This window comes from Miscanthus floridulus, chromosome 17 (genome assembly GCF_019320115.1).
Source record: "Miscanthus floridulus cultivar M001 chromosome 17, ASM1932011v1, whole genome shotgun sequence".
Taxonomy (NCBI): domain Eukaryota; kingdom Viridiplantae; phylum Streptophyta; class Magnoliopsida; order Poales; family Poaceae; genus Miscanthus; species Miscanthus floridulus.
Window position 1 is genome coordinate 111,821,693 of NC_089596.1, and position 27,636 is coordinate 111,849,328.

General features: G+C 49.6%; 1 non-coding gene and 1 pseudogene across 1 annotated transcript; both read right to left on the minus strand.

Moving 5' to 3' along the window:
• LOC136516188 (L-type lectin-domain containing receptor kinase IX.1-like) lies at nt 1–27,636 on the minus strand (annotated as a pseudogene).
• Nucleotides 5,281–5,417, minus strand: LOC136519259 (small nucleolar RNA Z247). Its single transcript, XR_010774814.1, has one exon. It is a non-coding gene; the product is annotated as a small nucleolar RNA Z247 (small nucleolar RNA).

Below are 27,636 nucleotides of genomic sequence, written 5' to 3' on the forward strand. Positions count from 1 at the left end.
TCATTTGGGCAGGACAGTTGTGATTGTCATGCTGGACTGATGAGTGGTGCCGGTGTCTGTGCTGCTTCTACCACCCGTCACAACGGTAGATGTATCGAAGGCATCAGGTGGTGGCTCATAGGTTGCCACCGGCATCCTCGCCGGCAGATTGGGCAGTGGCAGCTCAGACCGCAGCACGTTGACGGCCTGCCTGATGGACGGTCTGAGGCTCCGGTCAGGGTGCGCGCACCAGAGTCCGACGACCATCACGGTCTCCATCTCACGGGCGTCGAATTCACCCTTCAGCCGTGCGTCGGCGGCGTCGACGATGGCTCCTCTGCCGTGCCATTCCCACACCCATTGCACGATGTGGATCACGTCTTCTTCCTCGCGGTGAGCCACTAGAGGCCGCCTGCCGCAGGCGATCTCCAGGAGGACGATGCCGAAGCTTTAGACGTCCGATTCGGCGTTCGCCCTGCCGGTGATCATGCACTCCGGGTCCATGTACCCCATGGTTCTGGCGAGCACCGTGGTGTGCGATCCCCGGCCGTGGTTGACGAGCCTGGCGAGCCCGAAGTCGCCGAGCTTGGCGTGGAAGGACGCGTCCAGCATGACGTTGCTCGGCTTGATGTCCCTGTGCACAACGCACTGCTCCCACTCCTCGTGCAGGTACAGCAGAGCCGACCCCAGACCCAGCACGATCTCGTGCCGGACCGGCCATGGCAGCAGTGTGTCGTCGGCGTCGCTGCCACTGTGGAGGTGCTTGTCGAGGCTGCTGTTGGGCATCATCTCATAGACGAGGAGCAGCTCGCGGCCGCCGTAGCACCAGCCGATGAGCTGCACCAGGTTGCCGCAGCTGGCTGATGATCCTCACCTCCGAGGCGTACTCTTTCCTCCCCTGCTTCGAGCCCTTGGACACCCTTTTGATGGCAACGTGAAGGTTCATCTCCTTCAGGAAGCCCCTGTACACCGACCCAAATCCTCCTTCCCCAAGCTTCCTGTCATTGGCAAAGTTGTCGGTGGCAATGGCGAGCTCGCCGTAGCGAAACCGCTTTGGCCCGGTCCCTTTCTCGAAGTCGTCTTCCATCTGCGGCTCCTCGTCGAAGAACGCTCCTTCTCCCAGCTCTTTCTCCCTCGCTTCCTCAAGGATTCTAGCTTGCCTCCTCCGTTGCCAATCACGATCGAGACGGAGAAGAAGCCCAGGATGATCAAGATCGAGACGGAACCGACAGACACGCCAATCACGATCCCAATCAAGCGATGACGTTGGTGGCGCTGTGAGAGTAGGTTGAACGAGATGCCCTTCCTAGGCACTCGGTTCCGTGTTATATAGAGCCGGGAACAGCACCCGGCGTGGCCTTGTACAACAAGAAGTTACAAGAGATATACATCAAGATATCTATCAACTAGCTTGACCTACAAACCAGGAACTAACCCTAGTGCCAAGCCTAACAAACTCAGGAACCGACCAGGTTAACCCAACAGACTATATCGTCTAACACCCTCCCTCAATCTCAGCCACTAACAAGATTGAGATTGTCTCTGAATTGTCGCAACTTGACAACCTGAAGAGCTTTGGTGAAGCCATCAGCTACTTGATCTCCAGAATGTATAAACCGGATCTCCAGCAATTTTTGTGCAACTATTTCTCTGACAAAGTGGAAATCTATCTCATTATGTTTTGTACAAGCGTGGAACACCGGATTCGCAGAGAGATAAGTAGCTCCCAAATTATCACACCAAAGCATTGCTTTAGGAGGATGAGCAACCTTTAATTCATTCAACAATTTCTGTACCCATAGCATTTCAGCTGTTGTATTTGCTAGCGCCTTATACTCAGCATCTGTGCTAGATCATGACACCATGGCTTGCTTCCGAGCTGTCCAAGAGATCAAACTACTACCAAGGAAAACAGCAAAGCCACCAATAGACCGCCGATCATCAACACAACCCGCCCAATCCGCATCTAAGAAAGCACTAACCAGCATGGACTTCGAAGCTCCAATTCGTAAGCCAAGACCAACAGCACCACGTACATATCTCAGGATTCGCTTCACAGCGCTCCAATGAATGGTGGTCGGTGAGTGCAAGAACTGACACACCTTGTTTACCGAGAAGCACATGTCAGGGCGTGTCAACATTAGGTACAGCAGCGCCCCAACCACACTTCTGTAACGTGTTGCATCATCTGGACCAAGTTTATCCCCCCCCCCCCCCCCCCCTTCAACACTAAGTTTTCCATAAGTGGACAAGGGGGTGTCTAATGGCTTGCATTTGCTCATCCCAGTCCGAGTGAGAATATCGGTAGCATACCGCTCTTGACAGAGAACCAAACTGTTGCCTTTGCGCTTGACTTCAATGCCCAAAAAATAATGAAGATCACCAAGGTCCTTCAATGTAAACTCACGCTGCAAATCAGCAAGCAAAGCATCTGTGGCCTCTGGAGATGAACTAGCCACAATGATATCATCAACATAGACCAAGACAAATAAACTGTGCTTCCCTTTGTTATAATAAAACAGAGAGGTGTCAGCTTTAGAAGGAATGAAACCTGATGATTCCAGCTTACCACATAGCCGTGCATACCAAGCACGCGGAGCTTGTTTCAATCCATAGATAGCCTTGTCCAATTTACAAACATAGTCAGGATGTGACTTGTCCTCATAGCCGGGAGGTCGATGCATATAAACCTCCTCTTCCAACACACCATGGAGAAAGGCATTTTGAACATCCAACTGTCGTAGAGACCAACCTTTAGACATTGCAATGGACAAAACAAGTCGAATTGTTGCCGCTTTCACAACAGGACTAAAGGTATCTTCATAGTCTATGCCATATCGTTGCTTGTACCCTTTGGCCACTAAACGTGCCTTGTACCTATCAATGGAACCATCAGCCTTCCGTTTGATTTTGTACACCCATTTGCAACCAATAATGTTTTTGCCTTTGGGTTGTGGAACTAGATGCCAAGTATTGTTATGGATCAAAGCATGATGTTCAACATCCATTGCAGAAACCCATTTTGTATTTCCAAATGCTTCCTCGGATGTAGTAGGCTCCCCTGTGGATGAACTGGCCAACATACACCACCTCACAGTACCATCCAAATAGGTTTTAGGTTTGGTGATACCTTGTTGAAGGCATGTAACCAGATAGGGAGCTGGAGAAGGAGCAGACACTGCTGGAGAGGTAGCACCAGACGTTGCCACACCGGATCCTGATGCCGCCACAACAAATCCCGGTGTCGTACGCCCATCAGTCGGTGCTGTCGGCGGGACGATGCTGACCAGATTGGGTTGCGCAGCCACACGAGTGGGAGTCGAGGGAGACTGCGGAGTCGCGGCCACAGACGATCCGGCGCCCTGTTGACCGGAGACGCGCGCGAGGAGGTGACCCGAGATCCGCCGCTGATCCCGAAGATGCTGCGGCGACGGTGTCAGCAGGATCAACATCGGCCCCCGTGCGGTCTCCTATAGAGGGACACATGAAATATGGATCGTAGGAAGCTGATTTTTCACCGGATTTTTCACCTTCCGTCATCAAATTTTCTCCTGCATTCATCAAATCTGAGCTGTTCGTAGGATTAGTCAGTGTAGGAGACACTAAATGCTGATCATGTAATTTTGCATCCCCAAAACTAGAAGTAGGATTAAGAAGTGAATCTGGTAAAACATTGAGTTCGGCTTTAAGTTGGGCGCCAGCATTGGGACGCATAGATGCAAAAGGAAAGATGTGCTAATCAAACATGACATCCCTTGAAATATAGACACGCCCTTCAGCTGGATCTAGACACTTAACCCCTTGTGCATATTGCTATAGCCAAGGAACACACACCGCTTGTATCGGAATTGCAACCTGCGCGAATTATAGGGCCGAAGATTCGGCCAACAAGCACAACCAAATGTGCGAAGGAAGCTGTAATCAGGGTGATGCCCAAGAAGACGATAGTGTGGTGTATCATGATTGATGACTTTGGAAGGTAACCGATTGATCAAGGATACAACGGTAAGAAAAGCTTCATCCTAGAATTTCAATGGCATAGATGCTTGGGCAAGCAATGAGAGTCCTACCTCAACTATGTGCCGATGCTTGCGCTCAGCTAACCCATTTTGCTGATGCGCATGAGGACATGAAACTCGGTGTGATATACCTATGCGCTTACAGAAAGAATTTAATGCTTGATATTATCCTCCCCAATCTGTCTGGATAGCCAAAATCTTGCGATTAAATTGCCTTTCGACAAGATTTTGGAAACCACGAAAACGTTGGAAAACTTCTAATTTATGGCGCAAAAGGTAAATCCACACAAATTTGGAATGATCATCAATAAAACTCACATAATAGTTATTTCGACCAACAGAAGTTGGTGCAGGACCCCAAACATCCGAATAAACAAGGTCCATTGGACTAGTGGATACACTAGTGGACCGCGAATAAGGCAATTGGTGACTTTTTCCTTGCTGACATGCATCTCATACACTTTTATTGTTTGAATCATGAAAAAAAGGAAGCTTGTGACGACTAAGGACTTGTTGAACTATGGAAGTAGAGGCATGCCCTAGCCTATGATGCCACAAGGTTGATGGTGGCTTGACGGCGCTGTGGACTTCTTTATTCGATGATGACCTAGCTGACGACGACCATACGGGATAAAGACCTCCTTCACATCTGCCTTGAAGGAGTGTTTTCTTCGTTGACTGTTCCTTAATAGAAAAGTGGTTTGGGTGAAATTCAACAAACACACCATTATCTCATGTAAGACGACTCACAGAAAGGAGATTTTGTTTGCTTGAGGAACACGAAGAATATTGTTCTAATGAATCTTACTAGTAGGGGATCGCAAAAGACCATGACCAACAAGAGTGATCTCCATACCTAAACCATTGGTGGCGTGCACCTGCCCACCGCTGTGGTACTTGTCCCGTATGGTCAGCTTCTCTAGCTCATTGGAGATGTGATCGATCGTGTCGGAGTCCATGTACCAATTCTAGTCGATGCCATATGAGGTTGTCGCAGACGACGCCGACTTCTGTGGGGGTCTAGTGTAGGAGGCATCAAACCTCTTGAAGTAGCAAAGCACGGTGTGGCCCTCCCTGCTGCACAACTGGCACATGACCCCAGACGGTGCACCTCTAGGGGAACGTCCACCGCCATGACCGCCCTTCTACCCACGGCCAGAGCCGTGATCACCGCTGCGACCGCCACGCGCGTTGCCGTTGTTGCTGCCACGTCCTCACTTGGTGGCGACATTGGCAGAGGACTATTGTCCACCACCACCACCATCGTGGAGCTCCATCCGCTGCTCGAAGGTGACCAGTTGAGTGAAGAGACCCCCAAGTAGATGGATTCAATCTTGCAGTGACGACGGAGACGATCGGGTTGAATTCAAAATCCAAACCGGTGAGAATGTAGGAAACTAGTTCCTCATCCTCAAGACTACGGCCAACAGATGCCATATCGTCTACGAGGCCTTTCATCTTTGCAAAGTACTCTCTGATGGTGGACGCGCCCTTTGACGCCATAGCAAGTGCCATGAGCGTGCTGATGATGCGGGCGTGAGACTGAGAGGCAAACATACCCTCGATGGCTGCCCATGCCCTGGACGCGGTCACCTCTGTGGAGACCTAAGCAAGGATTTCACGGCCCAAATTGGATAGGATGTAGTTCAGTACCATCTCATCCTTGGCCACCCAAGTGGCATAGTCGGGGTTGGGGACGGGCAGCTCCTTGTCATCAATGCCTTTCTTGGACTCGAGGAACGCCATCGGAGCCCGAGCGTTCGGCGCGATGAACTTGGCAAGCTAGGTGTCGGTGTTTTGAGTTACAAACTAGTAAATTTCTAGTATTGCGTGTCTGGCTCGGATGGTGTGCTTAGAGAACATGAGGTTTATACTAGTTCAGGCAGAAAGTCCCTACGTCTAGTTCGTCGCTGCTGCTCATGTTACTAGCACTGAAAGTTTGTAGTAGGGGTTACAAACGAGCGAGAGAGGGACAGGTCCCAAGTCTCTAATGTGTGTGTGTTCCTAAGGCATGTTAGGGCATGTGTTTTGATATCCACAGCCGTGTAGAGTGGTGGACCACCGTTGTCTCTCCTAGGGCGTCCTGCTTCCTCTTTTATAGACAAAGGGGAAGAGCAGGTTACATAGAGAGAAAGGGGGAGAAGAGCCAAGGAGAGTAAGGCTTCTATGACTGCTAGGCCTTTTTTCTCCTTTATGCGGGTCCCACTAACACTACTGATGGTGACAGGTATGGCTCCATGACGGGCGCCTGTTCGCCGCTAATGCCACGCCTCGGTGTTGTCAGTGGGTCATGACGTCCCATTCTATCCCGACGGGCGACGCGATAAACCAACGTGTTGGTCAGCAGCCGTATAGGGAGTAGGTAGCATAGTGACCACACATCCATCACTATTGGTTATGTGAGTTCCCTAGGGTGACATGTCGCGGACATGGGTCATGTTGAGATGTGCCCGCTCCCAGCATGATGCTAGAAGTTTGACCTTGGGTTGTACTTTCTGGCCCGTAGTGGTTGGCGGCGGTAAGGGCTTCCATCAAGAGCCATGCCTGAGGGGTCAGGCGAGGCAGAGCCTGCCCCCAGAGGTCGGGCGAGGCAGAGCTCGTGCACCTAGGGGTTGGTTGGAGCTATAGTCACACTCTTGACTGCTTAGATGAATCAATGTTGATGATCATTAGCTCCTCCTCTTTGGGTACCCTAGTATTGGTCCTCGATAGTAGCCCCAAGCCTACGAAGGAGTAGAATACTCCTTCAGAGGCTTTTTCGAACAGGAGGACTCTGAGGGCCTTGACCTTCTTTTGTTGCCCATGGCGTGTCCTGGGGACGACGATTCCCTTTCGTCGTGATCGGACCCCTCGGGGGTATAGCCATGAGATTTGGTGGGTCAGAAAAGGTCTTTCCTGATTCTGACCCCTACGAGGGTCTGTCGTTCTACGACCGCGTGTTCGGTATCCTTACGAGTCCAACTTTCCTTGAGCCCCCGCCCATTGTAGGGGTCCGGTCGAGGGTCGGCTCGTCTTTGTGATCATCTTCCCTCAAGCATTTTTTCTGATAAAAATGGAGGGGCTGTGCCTTGCCATGATTTTCCTCCATTGATGAATCATGGTGCTTAGTGGGATGTTAATGGGCTAGTCCAAGTGGGGCCCGGCATCCCATTCACGGGGGTCCAGCTTGGGTTAGTTGATGACCAACTCTAGATTCTTAGAGGTCAATCCATATAGTTCTCGGGTCCGTTCGACCAGTCCTAAGGGCTCTCTGCCTTTCTTTGAGGAAAAACCATGGATCGTATCCGACCGAGACTCGAACATGGGCCGGGTTGGCCACGACGCTCGTTTGCTTGGGTACTAGCCGCTAGCGGGCCTATCCCTTTCCATCCCTAACTCTAAAGGTGCTTGGAGCGGTTGTCGAACCCGTCGGTGGGCCAACCTTTGAACTCCTAGGCCTAGGTGGGCTGTAGGAGTATTTTTAGCTCCATATCCCTCTTACCTATGATGGGTCATGGCCCATTCGGGGAGATGAAACATCTAGTGCATTTTCTGAGGGGACAGCCATAGGTTGTGTGCACATGCCCCACGACGAGACATGGTGATAGGTGATGGTAGGCGTAGAGATCTAGGTGGGTGGTTGGTTTCCTCGCACCTGTTGCCCCTTCGCAGCCATGCCAGCACTGCCAATGCTTAGGTTTCCTGCCTTCACATCTCCGTTGTCATAGAGCTCGCATCTGTCCACCCCACCTCCAATGGATCTGTGGTGCTGTTCTGACATCACCTTCCAGCGCATGGAGGGCCTCGTTCGTCGCGGTCTCCTCTGCGTGCGGACCTTGGCCGAGGAATGGTTGCTGCCCAGCAACGAGGATTCATCATCATCGCCCGATGGCTACGTGGTGCCATTCGCCTACTTCCACAAGCATGGCTTGTGAGCCCCGCCCACAAATTCCTCTGGGGGCTGCTGTACTTCTACAAGATTGAGCTGCAACATCTCAATCCCAATGGGATCTAGCACATGGCGGTGTTTGTCGTGCTGTGTGAAGGATTCCTGGGGATCAGCCCCCGCTTTGACTTGTTGAGGTATTTCTTCAACGTCAACCTCCTGAAGAAGAGGGAGAAGGGTGGCAGGCAGGAGCTGCACATGCTGATGGGGTGCGCTGGTATCCAACTTTGGAACAATCGGGTCAGCGAGTACCCATCCATGTGGCTCTCAATGTCTAAGAAGGGCTGGCACTCATAGTGGTTCTACCTCAAGAATGACACCGCCGCCCCTCTGTCGGAGTTAACCGGACGCCTGATCGAAGAGGCCCTAGAGCAATGGAGGAAGTGGGGCATCCCGGAGAAGGACAAGAAGAAGATCCAAGACTACATCACAGCCATCCACATCCTAAAGGAGAATGGCCTGCAAGGGTCGGGCATCATTGGGGCTTACCATGCGAGGAGGGTGGCGTCGTTGATGACGCGCATGCTCCCGCTATACGCGATGGCGCTGGAGGCATCGTTCGATGGAACGGTGCTCACCGAGGGAACGCTCCCCAACTCCGAGATCGTGCATCAAGGAGGGGATAGAGCCTTTGTGGGATGATGCAGGTGCCACGCTTGACTTTGTCTACCCGATGTCGAGGCATCCTCCGATGCGGCCGTAGCCAGGCTATGTTGTCTTTGTAAGTTTCCTTTTCTCTTGCCTTCTCTTCAATTGGTTTCCTAACCCTGTGAGACTAACTTTAAGAGGAGCGTGACCAGCCATGGGACCTCATCCTCATGGATCGCCCGTCACCACTACCGAGGGATTCAGCCGTGAGGGCAGCGAATCGTGTTGAGGGTGAGTGGCTGAGGAAGGCGAAGGAGGACAAGGAGGGGAAGAAGCAACCGAAGTTGCAGGCATGGGAACAAGGGGAGGACACTAACAACGACGATGATGATGACGATGGTGACGACGATGAGGTGATGGAGGAAGAAGAAACGGTAGCCGATGATATGAAGTGGGACAACTTGGAGAATGAGGATGCGCTGACAGGCATCAGTTCGTCCTTCCAGGCATCGGGACCCTTCCCGGTCCATGGAGGGGAGGGTACATCTAGGGAGCCGGTGGAGGCGGGCTATTCCAATGATGCCCCCCAGGAATCGATGAAGGCAAGACATACCATCAGCCTGCCCCATGAGCGAACAGAGGTGGGTGGCTCTGCCATCGTGTCCAAGGTGCTAGCGGAGGTGGGCAGCTCCGCTGTTGTGCCCTAAGAGCCAAGGGGAGCGGGGCATTCCACCAATGTGCCCTAGGAGCTAGTAGGGGCAAGCCCCTCTACCTAGGAGCAGGGGGCGGGCTTGAAACGGCGTCGTTCTAATGAGGCAGAGCAAGGGTCAGGGGTTCGTCCACCAAACACATCTGCTGTCTGACGACGCTGAGGTGAGTTATCAATTCCTCCGTTTTTCCTATTTTAGTCAAATTTCATCGTGACTTATGTTTTTCATCCCCTGTAGCATCGGCAGATAGTAGAATCCTTTGGCGCTCGCACCGAATAAGAGCATCGCCCACCAATCAAGGCGGCGGCCATCGGCTGGTGTCGCATCCGTTTTGGGTGGGAGCGACACCGGTGTGACCGCGTCGCCAGCCAGTCAGGCGCCGCGCATGGTGGTGCCTGTGCCCTCAATGGGATGGCCGAACATAGGTGTTCAAGGGGTGCCTTTAGAGGTCGTGGAGCAGCCGGTGACGACCGCAATACCACTGCCGATGGTGGGGCGGATGGGGCTATCGACTACGCTCGTGACGCTGACCGTGGCAGACACAACACAGCCGGTCGTGACCCCATCGACGCAGGTGGAGGTGGCGGCAGCCATGGCAGATGGGTCATAGCCGGGCACAACCACAGCATCGCCTGAGTCATCAGCACGACCCGTGCCATCGATGGCCCAAGCGACGGCGCCTGGCATGGGTCGGATAGAGGGGGACGTGGCTGAGGGGTCACTGGGAGTCGTGGTGCTGGGAGATCATGGCTCGGGTGCACCAGCTCAAGAGGAATGCCCTTCGCACCTGGGTCAATTAGTCCTTCATGATTGCTCGTTCTCATTATGGGGACATCATCGATCTGGAGGTGATGGGCCACAGCTACGCGCTCGGTTATGAAGTCCACGAGCTAGAGGAGATGGAAACGGCTGTGGCTCCCCTTTTGCAGGACCTGGCGGACATGATAGAAGGCATAGTTCTCCCCTAGAGGGGCTAGTTAGTTAAATAGGTGAGGCGATCATTTTTGTAAGAAATGGATAAGTTCCATCCCTTTTGTTTCATTTGAACAAGTCTGTTCCTTCATTTGGATTGAACAAGTCTGTTATTTTGTTTCTTTTGAACAAATTTGTTCTTTCTCCTTTTTATGTGTAAAAAAGGTTAATGTGTTCTGACCCTTCTTATTGTTTAGACCGTAGAGCTCGAGGTATGGGCGGGAAACTCTGGTCACACTCGTAAGAGTGCCGTAGCCGCTAGGGCATAGGTTTCTTGCAGTCTGACGAGTTTCACTCGATGTTTGTTTCCGCAAACCTTGCCTCTAGGTTTTTAATCATGAGAAAGGGTCAGGCATGGTGATAGTTTTAGAAAGGGTATATATATCCTTATCAGCCCCTAGGTGAGACCTGACCCCTTGTCATTATTGGGGTTGGGTTTCACTAAAGATCGAGAGGACAATAGCAAAAACTAGTAGGAGAAAGCGTCACTTGTTTTAGAAATGTTATTCTTAGTTTTTGTACGTACCCCCTCCCCAGGATCTAAGCCATCGTTCTACGACTGTGCATTTGGTTTCCTAGCGAGTCTAACTTTCCTCGAGCCCCCATGCATAGTGGGGGTCCGGTCAAGGGTCGGCTCATCTTTGTGATCGTCACCCCATCCGTAGTTTCCGCAACTAGAGGGGTTGTGCTAACGTCACTTGCCTCGATGGCTCCAGTGTCATGCTTGGTGAGCTCACTAATGGGCATGTCCGAGTGAAATCTGGGTCTGTCATTCATAACAGGGTTGGTATAGCTCTCATGTGGCATTCCACTGCTCCTTAACCCATCTCCCGGCAGATGCCTGAGTCATTCCAGACACCGATTCAAGTGGTCCACTGGCCTCTCCTTGATGGAGATTCTATGGGCATGGCTCAAGGTTAGGATCAAATGAGAAGGTCGAGATGACCCTATCCGCTTTTGAGTCGGTCGGGCGAAGGCCGCTATGGCTCATCAGTGTTTTCTCCCCTGGCTCTATTTGACGTGAGGCAACCTCGAGCCCTTCGTGGGCTGTCCTTCAAACCCTGGTCGGTTGTTGCTCATATTGACATGAGGCGACCTCAAGCCCTTCGTAGATTAGCCTTCGAACCCTAGTCGGTTGTCGCTCATGTTGAATGAGATGGCTGCCGCTTCGTGTCGCGATGCGAAGCGTCATGATGCAATAATTGCATATGTGATGCTTGGATGTATGAGAATGGATGAATGAATGCTGATGCTCTAGAAAAGTAAAGTTGGGGTTGGTAAAGTTTAGGGAGCTCTTACTGGCTATGTCTGAGTGGAATTCGGGTCCACCGTTCATGACGGAGTCAGCATAACCCATATGGGGCATTCTATTGCTCCTTACTCATCTCTCGGCAGTGGCCCGAGCCATCTGATCGACTTGGGTGACCCGTTGGCCTCTCCTCGATGGAAATTTTGGTGGTGGGCCCCTACAAACCCTTCTTGGGAAGGCGGAGGCTAAAGCTCGGGGTGTGGGCAAAAAAACTCTAATCATGCCGGTGAGCAAAAATGCTGGGGCGTAGGTTTCTTGCGGTCCGACTAGTTTTACTCAGCGTTTGTTTCTGTAAACTGTAACACCCTAGGTGTTTGTCCCTAGTGAAGTAATGGGTTTGAGCTCAAACATGACATGTTAAGTGGTAATCAAGATCCTTAGCTCCTTATCTTGAAAGTGGTGATGAAGGTGTCAAGGCAAATCTATGAAAATGAGCTCCAGGTTAAACTTGGGCAACACACCTTTGCTTACTTGTTGGCCCTTTTCAGTCATATACCTAAGTAATGTTGAAGGTGCTTCTTTCATGTGCCTCACATCAATTTCCACCCACAATGATGATTGGAAAAGTTTCATGAAGTTTGGAATCAAGAAGTCACATGAAGTGACAAGTTATGTCCTTGCCTAAATTGCTTTATTAAGTGAATGAGAACATGTGATGTTAAACAAACATTGCAACCTTGCTTAACAACTCTAATTCAACTCATGAACAAAAGTTATTAAGGGTTCATGTTGATCATGTGTCAAGAAAATTCTTCAAAGTGTGGGAAATAGCTAGAATTGTCTTTTTCATGATATGGTTTTGACTTGTGTTGACCAACTATTTGGAGTGCTTGCAATGAGTTGGACCTTAAATAAAAGTTGCAATTCTGCTTAAGTAGAATAAACTTTGTTTAAGTACCAAGAGCTAGTTTAGTATTTAACTTAGTCTATCAAGGCCTCCAAAAGTGAATGTAGTGCTATTTTGGCCCCTCTGAAATATTTCTATCCCTGATTGACAGCAGTGAGTTGACATGTTTGCGACATTTTATATTCCAAATTCATATGGCAACTCACTTGGATTCCTTAATATGAGTTGAAGTACTATCCATGGAGATGACAACAAAATAAGTTTCATCAAGTCTAGATCTAGTTTGGACCTTCAGAATCAGCTCCCAAAATAGCTACTTGCACTAAACTTTCTTGTTGATGCCTGAATGTTCCAAGTCTGGGATTCAGTTTCATGTACCCCTCTTTGGAGCGCTGGTTCTTTCTAACTAATCCGATTTAGACCAACTCTTTTAAGCAAACTTGTAGTAGTCATGTAGCCCTACAAAGTTTACCCTAGTTCCTTAAACTAAGACTCCATGGTTTAGGAGTCAGAAGGGGGAGAAGAATGCAGTTTCAGTCAGCCTATAACTGAACTGTAGAATTTAGTTTTGAGGTACCCTCCTTTGAAGATCCATATCTCCAAATCTAGGTTGAGTTAGCTCTTGATGCTTAAAGCAATCTTGTTCACCTCACAAAGATCTACAACTTTGCCTCTTGTGCCGTGATCACAGGACAACCAGATCGGAGGATAAGGAAGGTTGAAGATGGAGTTTCAATTGTATTTTTGACGTGGTCTTGTCAGCTCCTTAGCTGATTTCAAACTCGAGCCCATCATGGCCGATCGAGCGCAAGATGCCGCTGTCGCATGGCCCTCGTGCTTGTCCGCCTGACGGCCACCTCGCCCATGCTCACGATGTGAAGATCCTAAGCTGCCCCTAACACACCTCACTCGCCTCCCCACTCCCTCTTTACCACTCCCTCACCTCACTCCTCAGCACTGGCGCCATGGCCACCATGGGCAGAGCCACTCGTCGCCCCACAGCTTCGAGCTCCCAGCCCAGGCCAAGTCACCACCAGCCCTATGACCTCCCTCTTCGCCGTGTGCATGCTTGCCAGAAGCATCTCGCTGCCGTTGCCTTTGCCTTCGTCGTCGCTGCAGGCCGTCGTCGTGGCATGCCGCCCGTGCATGTGGCCAAGAGACCACAGACCGCCTTTGGTCAGGACAAGACTAGGCGCAAGTGTGGCCTGACACCGCAGTGCCTTGGTGCCTTCCCCCTTGCTGCTGGCGAGCACCACGGCGGCCGGAATCATCGTCTTCCCTGACAACCTCTGCTCCGGTTACGTGAAGAAGAAGACAGAGAGGAAAATGCAAATAGAAACTCTTTGTTGGGTCCAGTTGTGAAATTCGTGACCCATATGAATAGCGCTAAGAAGGACCTTTTTGTTGGAGTTTGTTTTATGAAAAGTGCAGGGTCCCTGATGCAAGATCTGTTTGTCTCTATCTTTTTCTTTATGCATTAATTTAGCTGAATCTTTGAAAATGCATAGTAAATCGTAGAAAAATCATAAAATAGCAAATGAGGACTTTTTGGAATCCTTGTGAGTAGATGTACATAGTAGAGTCATAATATGATATGTGTTAGTAGAAAGTTTCTGCTATTTTTATTTATTCTTGCAAAGTGCTTTTAAAAATCCTTTTAAGTTGTCGGATGCATATCTTGAGTTATAGAAGTCCAAAAATGGTAGTTCCAGTTGTGTTAATATTGGGATTACATGATATAGCTAATAAACATATTAAACATGCTAGTTGTATATTGTTTTTATAATGTTTTGATTTAATCTTGTTAAATAGGTAATTTTAGCTTATTTTGCTTTTTATTTTCATATCTGAAGTTGTGGTGCTCCAATTGCTGTGAAATTTTTTAGTAGGCTACTGATGTTATATGTGTGATGTGGTAAAAATTTTATGTTCATTAGATGCATTATGGTGGAGTTATTGATTTAACTTGCCTACAGCTTGATAAATGGTTTATAAATAATTGGTATAGGCAAAAATATGAAATGTGATTCCTTTGCCTTTGCATGATGATGTTGTGACCTAAGAACACTTAATATGACCATGTGCTTGCAGAAAATATTGAATTTCATATTTATCTTGCTCTCACATGATTTCTTACAATAGCAATTTGTCCTTTTTGTAGTAATTAAATTATAAAACCTGAGCAAGTGAAATTTATGCAGTAATCATATTTGGTCATCATATTTCTCTCATAAAAATCTCAGCCCCAAACTAGTTGTTCTCATATGGCACTAAAAATAGCATATATATTGCATTGTATACATAGAGGATGAAAGTTTGCTAATAGATCTATGTAGTTATCGTCCTATGATGCTTCTCATAGGTATTAGTATGTGCTATGATTGTTTGAATAAGGTCACAATCTGTTTAGAGTAGCATGTATGTCAAGAACATGTTAGTTTGTAGCAACTAAATAAGAGATGAATGTGGTATGCCTCAGCTATCTAGACTGCAGGTACAATTTTGGTTGTGCAATTAGTTTCATGATGCAAATCATGTTTTCTATGAATATGGTGAATACCAAAGTTGTAGGTAACTTCATAATCTAGCTTGTGTTAGATTTTTATGACCATAGTTCTGATAATTTAGGAGCTATAGATTTTATAATTTCCCTATTAGGTTTTGCATGCTCTCTGTACAGATCTGAATGATTATGTTGTTTGACTTAGCTAAGCTTTGAATCACATCTTTGATATAATAGAATAAGTGTAGTGATTTTCATGATATTTCCAAATTGTTAAAGATCACCCCTTTTGGTGGTCTAAATCTCTAGTTATGAGCTTGTGAAGTGGAGTGACATATTCTGTCCTAATATGGACAGAGATGTCTTCTTTATGATGTTTGACCTAGTTAACTTTAGAATTAGCTTATAGTGTCTATAACAAAGTGGTGCATGGTTTGATAAGATTTCTAAAAAGTCTAGAACCACCTTGTTGTGAATTCTAGAACTCAACTTATTGCTGTCTGAAGTGGCATGTTAGATTATGTCCATGTTTTGGACATAATTGTTGCTTTGTGTGTTTAACGCCAAATAACTGTTGAATCACCTAAAGGTGATAATAAGAAAGTTGTATATGACTTAATAATATTTCTATAAAGTTAAGGATCATGCTTGTTGGATGATTAGAACTCCAGTTATACTTTTCTGAAGTTAATGTCAGTTTTCTATGCTTATCGGTACAGACCGGAGATATTGGCATATTTGATTATGTTAACCTGTGAATTACCTTTTAGAATGAATAACAAAGTTGTATAAAATTTCATTATATTTCTAGAAAGTCCAAGATCACTTTTATTGAATGATTGTAACTCTAGTTATGGTTGAAACACGCGACTACTGTACTGATGTCCAAATTCTGTGTATGCACTTAAGTTGATTGCCCATTCTTGATGTTGCTGGTGCATGCTCTAAATTATGTAGCCCTAGTTACTTAGTTGAATGACTTGCTCTCAAGTGCTTAAATCAATATGATGTGACCATTGTTCATATTCATGAACTTGCATCTTGTATCTCATCTAGGTACGCCAGATGACCCACGTGAAGGACATGATGTTGGAGCCGAACACGAAGATGGAGTTTGGTGAATCATAAAGACAGAAGGACTAAGCAAGTGGTGAGATGAGAGATTCTTGCCAAGTGAGTATTGTCTAACAAACACTAACCTAGTGTTGGATCCTAGGCAAGCTCCAGAGCATTCTAAGCCTCCTATGTTTTCGAACTATCAACTTGAGCCCTTTTATGTTGATGCATTAAGTACTAGGAGTTGATTGGAACCACTTGCTGCACATATCTTCCTTATATATATATACATACATATATATATATGGAAGATATGTGCAGCAAATCTTGAATCCTATATAGGTCTAGGATCAAATATATGCTTAGCCATGCTTAGTCGGTAGAAGTCGGGTGATTACTTGTCACCTGCATGATATAGGCTGATAACTAATCACGGTTGGCTATATTTACTAGCGTGGAAATAACCATGTGTCAATGAATAAAGGAGACCGGGTGAGATCATGATAGAGAAGCAACAAGGCATGGATGTCTTAGGTGCCTATCTATACCCGTGTGTGTCGATTAAGGACTGATTCACTGTATGTCCTCATGTCATGTTGAACGCTTGTCTAGCACTTAGCTGGCTGAATCTAATGATACGACCACGAAGCCGAGTAGCTCAATTTAGGCTAGGCCCCGATAAGTGGAAGTGCACACACTAGAGGCAGTACAGATGTGTGGAGAGCCAATGGCGTGAGTCTAAGGGCGGGTTCGAGTCCCGATCTTCCTGGCAGATTGGTAGAATCTCTAAGGGTGCGGCGCTGATTGGACCCACGAGTTAGTCCTGAATTGTACCAAAGGTGACCTGAGGCTACCTTGGTGTAGGTGTGCCTCGGTTTGTGTTAGGAATAAATTTCCCAGCTGGGTAGCAATCGATTCGAATCACCGTCTCTCCGGATAGTGAGAACTTGACTAAGCAGTGGCAATGTAGAGTAACTTAATGGAAACTTGATGGTTATGATGATGATACTCACATTACTACACCGGCTATGGTTACTATTGCCTATTACTAAATGATATTCCACATGTTTAGCACAGGTTAGTTGCTAATCTAGAGATGAATAGCTATAATTAACTTGGTTACCGAATTGTAAAATGTATAGCTCAACTAGTGGCTTTTATGCAAAATTTGTCAAGCTAGCTCCACCTATAAAGCCTTGCATACTCCTTGGTGTCACTTTATTTCTAGTTTATGATGGGTAAGTCTAGCTAAGTATATTTGAGTACTCAGGGTTTATCCCACCATGTTGCAGGTGAAGTTCTCGGTCAGCTGAAGATGGTGGCTAACCCCCGGTGGGCTCGGTGAATCTATATTTATCTCTCATCTATATGCTTTTATCAGAGGATGTCACTTATGCTAGCAATGTATTTGGAACTTATATTAATGTAATCATTTGAAAGCTATGTTGTTTTCACTAATCGGTTTTGAAACCCAAACTTGTATTATTATTTGTGAACTCATTGTAAACATTATTTCCGCTGTAACTCTATGTATGTAATGTGTATTTGCTTAATCATGCGATCTTTGTTGTGATGTTGATTTACCGAGGTCCTTTGTGACACTCGGCGGACTACCGGGTTTATATAAGTGAAAGTATGCGCGTGTCAACGTGTTAGCGGGGACAGCCGTACTTAATCTTGTACAAATTGGACGGTTCTGTCATACAAACCTTGCCTTTACATTTTTTAATGTGATAAAGGGTCAGACATAGAGAATGTCTACTAAATAGCCATACTCTTCCTAGCCCCTGAGTGAGGCCCGACCCCTTGTCATTGTTGGGGTCGGGCGTCACTTAAAGATCGTGGAGTCTATAGCGAAACTAATAAGAGAAAACGTACGTAAATTAAGGGTGATCTGTCTCTCGGCAGCAGCCCATGCCATCTGATCGACTTAGGTGACCCACTGGCACAGGACTTACCTTGATGGCTCGAGTGACGGGTTCAGGGAGCTCTTACCGGATATGTTCGAGTGGAATCCAGATCCATCGTTTGTGACGGAGTCGGCATAACCCACATATGGCATCCTACTACTCCTTACCCTTCTCTCGACAGCGGCCTAAGCCGTCCGATTGACTTGGGTGACCCGCTGGCACAGTACTTACCTATGGAGATAGAGGATGAAATTAGTTAGGTAGATAAGCCAGGCGGCGAACTCGTAATAAGTGGACAAGCTCTTAAATTTTGTTATAACCAAACAAATTTTTAGCCCTTCTCCCCTTTTGTATAAAAAGGTTAATGCGTTCTGACCCTTTCTGTTGTTAAGGCAATAAAGCTTGGGGTGCAGGTGAACAAACTCTAATCATGTTGGTGAGCAAAAATGACGTAGCCGCTGGGGCGTAGGTTTCTTGCAATCTGACCAGTTTTACTCAGCGTTCGTTTCCTCAACCCTTGCTTCTAGATCTTAACGTGAGAGAGGGTCAGGCACAGAGAATGTTTTCCAAGTGGATATACTCCTAAATGTGTCCTGGCTCTTTCCAAAGTTAAAGCTTAAGAAGCTTGGGATATGGGAAAGAACTCTGATCACGCTGGTGAGCAAAAACGCCGTAGCCACTGGGGCGTAGGTTTCTTGTAGTTCAACCAGTTTTACTCAGCATTTGTTTCTGCGACCTTCGCTTCTAGATCTTAATGTGAGAAAGAGTCAGGCATAGAGAATGTCTACCAGATAGATATGCTCTTATTAGCCTTCGAGTGAGGCCCAACCCCCTGCCGTTGCTGGGGTCGGGTGTCACTAAAGATTGAGGAGTTGATAGCGAAACTGATAAGATAAAGTGTGCGCAAATTAAGGGTAAAAGCGACATAGCTATTCGATATTCTAGGCATTGGCAAAGACTTCGCCGTCGATGGTCCTAAGCTTGTAGGTGCCTGGTCAGAGCACCTCCATGATGATGTACGGTCTCTCCCATGGCGGAGAGAGCTTGTGGCGGCCCTTGTTGCTCTGGACGAGGCAGAGCACCAGGTCCCCAATGTTAAATGCCCAACCCCGCACTCAACAGCTATGGTACCGATGTAACACTTGCTGGTACTTGGCTGAGCGGAGGAGGGCAACGTCGTGCACTTCATTTAGCTAGTCCATGGCATCCTCGAGGGATGCCTCGGCTCCCTATTTGTCGTACGCCCTAACCCTTAACGCTCCATAGTCGAGGTCGGTTAGGAAGATAGCTTTGAAACCATAGACCATGAAGAATGGCATGTAGTCGGTGGCCCGGTTGGGGTTGTCCTCAGACTCTAGAGCACCGCGGGAAGTTCTGCGACCCATCGTCCGCCAAACTTGTTCAACCGGTTGAACATCCTAGGCTTGAGGCCTTGTAGGACCATGCCATTCGCGCGCTCAACCTGCCTGTTCATGCGGGGGTGCGCCACAGTGGCCCAATCAACGCAGATGTGGTATTCATCGTAGAATTGGAGGAACTTCTTTTTGGTGAACCGCGTGCCATTGTTTGTGATAATAGAGTTTGGGACTCCAAAGTGATGGACGATGTCAAGGAAGAACATCACGGCTTGCTGGGACTTGATCGCGGAGATCGGTTGAGCCTCTATCCACTTTGTAAACTTATCTACGGTGATAAGAAAGTGCATATAGCCCTCGGGCGCCCTCTTGAGAGGTCCGACCAGATCGAGCCCCTAGACCATGAACAACCATGTGATGGGGATCATTTGGAGTGCTTGGGCTAGTAGGTGGGTCTGTCGAGCATAGTATTGACACCCTTCACAGGTGCGCACAATCTATTCAGCATCGGCTACTATGGTCGGCTAGTAAAAGCCTTGTTGGAACACATTTCTGACAAGGGTCCTAGGCACAGCGTGGTGCCCGCAGACCCCACCATGGATATCACTCAGCAACTACTTCCCTTGTTTGATGTGGATGCAGCGTTGTCGGATCCCAATGTGGCTTCACGTGTAGAGCTCACCCTCAATAAGGACAAAGGATTTGGCATGACACGCGAGCCGCCGTGCCTTCGTTTTGTCCATCAATAGTGCCTCACAGAGGAGGTAGTCAAGGTAAGTTGTCCTCTAATCGGCCAGAGGGTCAGGCTTAGTCGCTGGATCTTCATCAAGCTCCATGACTTCGGGGTCGGATGGAGCCGATGGCTGGTTAGCCCCTGAGCCTAGGGTAGGGAGCCTATCATCGGTCTGTTCTGGCTCCTCGTAGCAGACTAAGGGCTTGTACTGATCGCTGGCAAAGATGCTCGTCGGCACTGGCTCTTGACTGGACGCCATTTTTGCTAGCTCATCGGCCACCTCATCAAGACACCTCGGGATATGATTGAGCTCGAGACCATCAAACTTGTACTCTAGCTGGTGGACTTCTCAACAATATGCGGCCATCTTGGCATTGTGGTAGCTTGATTCCTTCATGACTTGGTTGATGACCAGCTGGGAGTCGCCTCGGACATCAAGCCATCGGATACCAACTCGATGGCGATGCAGAAGCCATTGATGAGTGCCTCATATTTGTCTACATTGTTGGAGGAGGAGAAATGGATGCGAACCATGTACCTCATGCGTACCCCAAGGGGCAAAACAAAGACTAGCCCCATGTCGGCGCCTTTCTTCATCAGCGATCCATCGAAGTACATCATCTAGTACTCTTGGTCGATGGCTGCTGGCGGCATTTGGATCTCTGTCCATTCTACAACAAAATCAGCCAGCACTTGGGACTTGATGGCCATCTGAGGGTATATGAAATGCCTTGACCCATTAGCTCAAGTGCCCACTTGGCGATTCTTCCTGTGGCATCCCTAATTTGGATGACCTCACCGAGAGGGAAGGACATCACGATCGTCACTAGATGCGACTCGAACTAGTGACATGACTTTCTCTTGGCGATGAGGATGACATACAGGAGCTTCTAGATTTGGGGGTAGCAAGTCTTGGAATCAGAAAAGACCTCGCTAATGAAGTGCATGGGATGCTGCACTTTGAGGGCGTGTCCCTCTTGTTCTCGCTCTACCACCAGGGTGGCGCTGGCCACTTGAGTGGTGGCCGCAATGTAGAGTAGAAGCGGTTCCTCGTCGGTCGGGGGGGACTAGGATCTAGGCCTTTGTCAAGAGCTACTTGACTTGTCAAGCGCCTCCTGAGCCTCGAGCGTCCATTCGAAATGGTCGGCCTTCTTCAGAAGCTGATAGAGGGGGAGACCTCATTCATCGAGGCACAAGATAAAGTGGTAGGGCGCGGTGAGGAACCTCGTAACTCATTGTACCCCCTTTATGTTCTGAATCGGGCCCATCCTCATGATGGCCGAGATCTTCTCTGGGTTGGCTTTAATGCCATGCTCGGAGATGATAAAACCCAGCAGCATACCCCTTGGGACCCCGAAAACACACTTCTTGGGGTTGAGCTTGATGCTGTTTGCTTGGAGTTTCATGAAGGTCTGCTCTAGGTTGGCTATGACCTGGCCATCCCGTTTGGATTTTACCATGATGTCATCCACATAGGCCTCAACTATCCACCCGATGAGATCCCCAAAACACTTGAGCATGCAGTGTTGGTACGTAGCCCTCGCTTTTTTTAGGCCGAACAACACTGTGACATAGCAGAATTATCTGAACAGGGTGATGAAAGACGTCATGAGCTGGTCAGACTCTTTCATCGTGATTTGATGGTATCTAGAGTACACATTAAGGAAGCAAAGGGTTTCGCACCCTGAGGTCGAGTTGACTACTTAATCTATGTGTGGCAAAGGAAACGGATCCTTTAGACACGCTTTGTTGAGACCTGTGTAGTCAACACACATTCTCCATTTCCCACTCTTTTTTCATACAAGAATGGGATTGGCTAACCACTTAGGGTGGTATACTTCCTTGATGAACTCGGCTGCCAAAAGCTTCTCAATCTCCTCACCGATGGCCCTGTGTTTCTCCTCGTCGAAGCGACACAGGCGTTGCTTCATTAGCTTGGAGCCTAGCCTGATCTTCAAGGCATGCTTGATGACTTCTCTTAGAATGCCTAGCATGTTCAAGGGTCTCCACACAAAGATGTCTCTATTGGTGCGGAGGAAGTCGATGAGCGCGCTTTCCTATTTAGAGGAAAGCATGGTGCCAATGCGCACCACTTTGCCTTTGGAGCTGCTAGGGTCTATGAGGACCTCCTTGGCGCCCTCTACAAGCTTGAAAGACCTGGTCAACCACTTGGGGTCAGGTGCTTCTTCGATGACCTCCTCCCTGATGGCCGTAAGCTCTCTAGAGTCGACAATTGCCATGGCATGTTAGCAGCACTCAACCTCACACTTGTAGGCATGGTGGAAGGAGGTGTCGATGGTGATGACCTCGCATGGACCTGGCATCTTCAACTTTAGACAGGTGTAGTTGGGGATGGCCATGAACTTCACATAGCATGGATGTCCTAGGATGGCGTGGTAGGTTCCATGAAACCTAACCACCTTGAAGGTAAGGGTCACTGTCCTATAATTGGTCGAATCCTCAAAGGTGATGGGCAAATCGATCTGCCCAAGTGGCATGGCCTGCTTTCTAGGCACGATGCCATGGAAAGGTTCCCTGGTTAGTCAGATGCGCGATCGGTCGAAGCCCATGGCGTCAAAAGTTTTGGCGTACATGATGTTGAGGGTGCTGCCTCCATCCATGAGCACCTTGGTGAGCCGCTTCATGCTGATGATCAGGTTGACCATGAATGGATATCTTCCTGGCTATGGGATGCTTTTCAGGTGGTTGGTCCGATCAAAGGTTATGGCGGACTCCGACCATCGGAGGAAAGTAGGCGTGGCCAGCTCAGCCGTATAGACCTCGTGGCCCGCAAGCTTCTGGCGATGCTTGGAGTTGTAGGCCGCTGACCCTCCGAAGATCATGAGGCAGCCATCCAGCGTTGGAAAGCCACCGTCCTTCCCCTCGGTGTCGTCCATGGTCGGCTTGGGCTCCTTCCTATGCTCCCCCTTGTTGGAGACTTCGGACAAGACCTGCTTCATGAGAACACAGTCCTTGTATAGGTGCTTGACGGGGAAAGCATTGTTCAGGCATGGCCCTTCGAGTAGCTTCTCAAAGTGGTCCAGGGTACCCTCGGTGGGCTTCTGACCCCTCTTGTGGTTAGTGATGGCCATGAGCGAGCACTCGTGCCACTGCTTGTTCTTCGTCTTGTTGGGATGGTTGGAGGCTCCTTCACTAGCGTCTTCATCTTGCTTCACCTTGCCTTTGAGGTGGTCAAAAATTGCTCCGGTTGCCTCCTCGTCTGAGACATGACTGATGGTGATGTCAAGGAGTTCCTTGGTGGTTCATGGGCCCTTATGTCCCAACTTGTGGACTAGGGACTCGCAGGTGGTCCCAGACAGGAAGGCTCCTATGATGTCGGCATCGGTGATGTTGGGCAGCTCATTGCACTGCCGGGAGAAGCGCCGGATGTACCCACAAAGAGTTTCCCTGGACTTCTATCGATAGTTTTTGAGATCCCAGGGTTCTTAGGACACACGTATGTGCCCTAGAAGTTTCCCACAAAGATCTCTTTTAGGTCTGTCCAACTTTGGATTTGGTTGGGCGGAAGGTGTTCCAACCACGTTCACGCCGAATCGGCCAAGAACAATGGAAGGTTACGGATAATGAAATTGTCATTATCCACTCCACTGGCTTGACAAGCAAGCCCATAATCCTTGAGCCACAGTCCGGGGTTCATTTCCTCAGAGTATTTTGGAATGTTGGTCGGCGGTCGGTACCACGGTGGGAAGACGGCGTTGAGGATGTGTCGGCTAAAGGCCTAAGGTCCCAACAAGTCAGGGCTCGGGCTTCGGTCCTCGCCGCTGTCGTAGCATCCACCATGATGAGGGTGGTAGCCATGGCTAGCCTCCTCCCTCGCATCTCCATGGGTACGCCTGCAGGCATTGAGGGTATTGCGCGCATCACGGTGGAGCCTGAGACATTCATGCACCAGGACCATGGTGCATGGCCTACCACCTTGTAGTGCCTGGTGGACTAACATGTCCTTGTCAAGTCGATCTGATGGCACGCACTGGCTGGTGTCGAGCTCATGTTGTCGGGACAGCAAGCTCTTTGCCTGCTACACTATTGCATGCTTGAGTAGCGTGCAAATCTCGCGATGGGCTCGACGATCCTCAGGGCTCGCGAGTCTCGGAAGCCCCTAGAGCAAGGCCACCGTAGCAGCGATGTTCTAGCTTGCCCGAGTGAAGTGTGGGAGGGCTTCGTCATCCTCGATGATCCTTTGGTTCACATCGTGGGCCATGGCATGCGCACGCCCACCGTCTCTATGGCGCTCGATCTCTTGCTCAAGCTCCGCACATTTCTGCTCGAGCTAGAGCCATGCTTCCTCGATCTCTTGGTGCCGGGACTTCAGCTACTCTACCTGCTGGTGAGGTGGGGCCCCTGCATCCCCCTCGACCTCGTCATCGAGGTCGTTTGTTGGGGTAGCCTCTCCCTCATTGATGCTTTCGATGTATCCCTCGAGGGTACCTGCCATGAAACATTCATGAGAAGGGTGATGGCTCCCCCTACTAGAGTTAGAGTTGGAGGGCAACCCTGATTCTCCCGTGAGGAGGTCGTCCCATGAACTCATCGTTCGCGGGGGATGGAGGCATGCGTTGTGCCACAAGGTGACCAATGGTCTCTATGGCATTGTGGAGACCGGACGGGAGCACTGTCGAGCGCTTTGGATGAGGTATTCCAGGAAGAGCAGCTCTCCCCCGGCCAGCTATGTTATGACGTTGGCGAAGGAGAAGGTGAGGCGGCCCCGATCCTCTTGGGATGGTCGGGGTCCCAAGAAGGCACTGAGCTAGCGCTCTATCCTCCCATAATCAAAACCGAGGAGCTAGTCACTATTGGGGGCGCGGGCCTCTGGTGCTGTTAGCCACAGCTCCTCGAGCACCTCAGCGATCGCGTCGAGGCCAGTGAAGTGGAGAGGTTGGATGGCGATGGGAGTCTGCATCAACTCTTCCTCCATCGTGACGATGAAGTCCAGGTTCCCAAAGCGCACGTTCGCGCCTAGGACCCAACTGACGCCATGACTAGCCATCCAAGGCCTGATGTGGACATCGATACGCACAAAAGTCCCCTACCTGGTGTGCCAACTGTCGGTGTTTCGAGTTACCAACTAGTAAATTTCTAGTATTGCGTGTCTGGCTCGGATGGTGTGCTTAGAGGACACGAGGTTTATACTAGTTTGGGCAGAAAGTCCCTATGTCTAGTTCGTCACTGCTGCTCGTGTTACTAGCACTAAAAGTTTGTAGTAGGGGTTGCAAACAAGCGAGAGAGGGATAGGTCCCAAATCTCTGATGTGCGTGTGCTCCTAAGGCGTGTTAGGGCATGTGTTTTGATGTCTACAAACGTGTAGAGTGGTGGACCACCATCGTCTCTCCTAGGACGTCCTGCTTCCCCTTTTATAGACGAAGGGGAAGAGCAGGTTACACAGAGAGAAAGAGGGAGAAGAGCTAAGGAGAGAAAGGCTTCCAGGACCGTCGAGCCTTTATTCTCCTTTACGCGGCTCCCGCTGACACTGCTCATGGTGACAGGGATGGCTCCACGCTGGGCGCCTGTTGTCCACTGATGCCATGCCCCGGCGTTATTAGCTGGTCATGACGTCCCATTCTGTCCTAGCAAGCGATGCAGTGAACCAGCGTGCTGGTCAGCAGCCGTACAGGAAGTAGGCAGCATAGTGACCACACGTCCATCACTGTTGGTTATGTGAGTTCCCTAAAGTGACATGTTGCGGGCATGGGTCATGTTGAAATGTGCCCGCTCCCTGCACGATGCTAGAAGTTTGACCTTGGGTTGTACTTTCTGGCCCGTAGTGGTTGGCGACGGTATGGGCTTCCATCAAGAGCCATGCCTAAGGGGTCAGGCGAGATGGAGCCCCTGACCCAGTGGCCGGGCAGGGCGGAGCCCCTGATCTAGAGGTCGGGCGAGCCAGGGGCCCTGACCTAGAGGTCGGGCGAGGCGAAGCCCGCGCACCTGGGGTCGGTTGGAGCTGTAGTCGCGCTCTTGACTTCTCGGATGAATCAATGTTGATGATCATTAGCTCCTCCTCTTCGAGTACCCTAGTATTGGTCCCCAACACTGGACGCCCTTTAGTGCCGAGAGAACTTGCGCCTTCCACAACACGTGGTTGCTGCGAGTCAACTTCTCGCTCTCGGGGAGGAAAGTGGCGAGCAATGGCACAACAGATGCTACTGTGGAAGAAGCAGTGAATGCCATGAAGTTCCGCTAGGAGATTGGGTCCAGATACCATGTGAAAGTAGGTTGAACAAGATGCCCTTCTTGGGCACTCGGTTCCGTGTTATATAGAGCCGGGAACAGTATCCGACGTGGCCTTGTACAACAAGAACAAGTTACAAGAGATATACATCAAGATATCTATCAACTAGCTTGACCTACAAACTAGGAACTAACCCTAGCACCAAGCCTAACAAACTCAGGAACCGACCAGGTTAACCCAACAGACTATATCGTCTAAGAGCGTCTCAAGCAGTTCCCCAATACCCCCCCCCCCCTATCCGCATAAAACTGTCATATTGGGGACAATTGTGCTTTTTTATTGCTCCAGCAGTTCCCCAAAACCTCTCGTTTTTTTTGTGGCCACCAATATTTCCTCATCTCCCTTCAAAGAAAGAGGGAAATACAACTCCCCCAATACCGTAAGGACTATCCGAACTACCATTTTTCAGCCATATTTTCTCTTACACTCCTATGGGACCCACCTTCTATATGGGTATTGGGGGAGATATATTGGGATACTGCTACAACAACTCCTCTAATATTGACAAAAGATGATATTATGCTACCCCAGTACATGTATATTGGGAAAAGATTATTAGGGAACTACTGGGGATGCTCGTGCCACCAGCAATCACAATCAGTCGATGACGTAGTTGGCGCCGGCGCCGCCACCGGCGGCAGAGTGATGTTTATCGGGTCCACCAGGTAGCGCAGGTAGCAGCTGTAGCCCTTGATGGCGCCTCCCGTGTTATTGGGAAACAGCTCCCCCAGCCTCTTGGCGTAGCTCGTGATGCAGCGCGTGCACTGGCTGCCGTTGAGGTCCCTGGTGCACTGCGCCAGGCCGTACATCTCCTGCGAGCCCATGCCCGAGTACGGCGTGCTGCACTGCTGCTGTTGAAAATCCGCGACGGGTCGGAGGCGGCGCCGCCCGAGAGGCTGTTCATCAGCGGCACCCAGGCCCCCTGCATAGCTTCTGAGGTCACAGGCATGCCGCTGATGGCCGTGTACACGGCGAACACTTCACGGAGGTCCACGGTGGCGGGGATCGGCGCGGACGAGTACCGGAGCACGCACGCGTCGTACGCGGCGCTCACGTTCCGGCTGCCCGGGCACACCGTTGTGATCCCGGCTGGCGCCCTGGAGAAGCAGTCCAGGCACAGCGTCGCGTTGCTGTCCGCGAAGCACATGATGAGGCCGAACACCGCGTCGGGCCCCGACCCGGCGCTGCCCTTGTAGAACCAGCCGTTGCCGCCGGCCGCAGCGGGGAGCGCGGCCTGGAGCTGGTCCAGGCTCTTCTTGTACTGGCTGCCGTCGTTGTAGTTGTGCGTCGTCGAGCAGGACGGATGAAACGGCCTCAATCTCTCGATCTTGTTGCCCGCCTGCCCTGCGGCTGAGACGAAGATGAGGGCCAAGGTTGCGAGCAGGAGGAGAAGGCGGGAAGCCATAGCCGGCCGGCTGCTCTCAGCTCCCCTGGGACGCCGTTGCTTGCTGGTCTTCTTGGACACCCTGTGTCCTCCTCTGCG